Source organism: Tauraco erythrolophus, chromosome 1, assembly GCF_009769465.1.
Source record: "Tauraco erythrolophus isolate bTauEry1 chromosome 1, bTauEry1.pri, whole genome shotgun sequence".
Taxonomy (NCBI): domain Eukaryota; kingdom Metazoa; phylum Chordata; class Aves; order Musophagiformes; family Musophagidae; genus Tauraco; species Tauraco erythrolophus.
Genome location: NC_141465.1, coordinates 113,505,732 through 113,507,992, shown reverse-complemented (window position 1 = coordinate 113,507,992; position 2,261 = coordinate 113,505,732).

Genomic DNA, 2,261 nt, shown 5'->3' with positions numbered 1-2,261 from the left:
AACATTCAAGATCTCGTTGGACAGGGCTCTGAGCAACCCGATCTAGTTGAAGATGTCCCTGCTCATCACAGGCGGGGTGGCCTAGATGAGATCCCTTCTAACTCAACCCATTCTATGATTCTACGAAGCACACAAGACCTTTAAGAAAGGGAATGATGCACTTCTATTAATTTGAGGAATTGAATCAAAACCTCTACCCAGACCAACAGGTTAGCTATTAGATTAGATAGATTATGTACTATAAATAGGTAGATTATGTTAGCTATTAGGTTAGGTTGGATATTACTGTAATTAGAGGAAATAAGGCACAAGAGGAAAATTATCCCTATTATCTGCCGTCTTGCCAACAGTTAATTGGCCTGAGGCTTGCTGGATGCCACAGATGTGTATCTAGACATCCACGTGAACATGAAATGAGAATCTTCCCTGAGTTTTCATCCTCTCTTTTCCTGTTCTTCCCATGCTTTGAAAGCGTCTGCAGGAAGGTCCAGTGGGTGTCATCCCAAAATAGCTGATATGTCAATTAAAAAATACAGGCCTAGAAAGGAATTCCTGGGCCTCTGACTCCCATCTCCTGGCAACAGACTATTTATTTTAGGAAATAGCTCAAATTGTTCCTGCCCCTTTGCAAGCAAGTATCTGTCCCCATCTTTCAAGGAAGGTGAGTTTGACGTCCAAAAGAGCCAAAAACTGAGAATGGAACTGGGAGCATTGCAGAAGCTGAGATATCAATTTGAAGGAACTGCCTGTGTTCACCTGAGTCACAGCGCAGCAGAACATGCCGGTGAGAAGGAAGCAACTCCTCCTCATCAGCAAGGAGAGAGGTAATGTCCTACCACCACCAAGGAGCTCAGCTGGAGCAAAGCCCAGAGAGCTGCTAAGGTCTCCACGAGAGCCTATCTCCACCTGTCCCCAGAGGTTCTTGACACTTCTCTGCCATGGCTTTCACCCAGTAACCAGAAATGTTTTGCTAGGGAGCTTCCTAGCACGCACCTCCCTGGCACTTGTCCTCTGCTGCATCAGGCCACCCATTCCACGCCCTCTTACGCCAAGGTGGCCTTGTTTTCTTATCAAGCTACCTGTGCAGCTGGATGCGCCTTCGGCAGACTCATGTCCTGCTGACTTTCCTTACCGTTTACAAACTGTTTGCTTCTGGAAGGCCTCCAGCTCTGCTTCTCTGGCATCAACTCAACTTTTGCTTTCAGCTGTAACTGCTTTAAACTTCAATATGTAGCTGCATCACCCAGGCGGGACCCAGGGAAAGTATTTGATCATGAATTTTAACCATAGAGCATTGCATCCAGCAGCACTGTGTCAACAGAAGTGCGAATTCCATTATTTCCTCTTCCACTCTAGCCACTGATGGAGGCAAAGAAAAGTCTAGGGCCTTGCACAGCCCTCTGGAGCCAGGATTTAAGTCACTCATAGCAAAACTGCCCTCGTTTTTTGAAGGACAGGCTCTGCCCTCTGTTATATTGCTGGGATGTGTCCTTCAAGCCACTGCTTCTCCCATGGATGGAAACAGCCTGCCTCACTGAAGCCACTTACATGGGCAAAAAGCAGGGGGTGTGTCTCTGAAGTTGTTGCTTACTGATGACTTCAGGTATTGGGGTTTTTTTTTACTTTTTACAGAATCATAGAATGGTTTGAGTTGGAAGGGACCTTAAAGATATCTAGTTCCAACCCCACTGCCACAGGCAGGGATACCTTCCACTACACCAGGTTGCTCAAAACCTCGTCCAACCTGGCCTTGAACACTTCCAGGGATGGGGCATCTACAACTTCTCTGGGCAACCTGTTCCAGTGCCTCACCACCCTCAGAGGGAAGAATTTCTTCCTTACATCAAATTGAAATCTCCTCTCTTTCAATTTAAAGCCATTGCCCCTTGTCCTATCACTACACACCCTTGCAAAAAGTCCCTCTCCAGCTTTCTTGTAGGCCCCCTTCAGGTACTTGAAGACTTCTAGAAGGTCTCCCCGGAGCCTTCTCTTCTCCAGGCTGAACAACCCCACCTCTCTCAGCCTGTCCTCATAGGAGAGGTGCTCCATGTCCTTGTTATGTTTTATGTTATAAAATATGCTATATGTTATAAAGCTTACTGTCTTCATTCTGTAGACTCAGAGTGCTCAGCTATCAGACTGGAGATGTATAACATGCCCCCAGAAGATACTCAAGGTCAGAGAAAGCAGACACTTGCTTTTAATGCCATCCAAGTCCTCCGTCTAAGGATCTTACTGTTGCATGGTGGGCTATGACACAT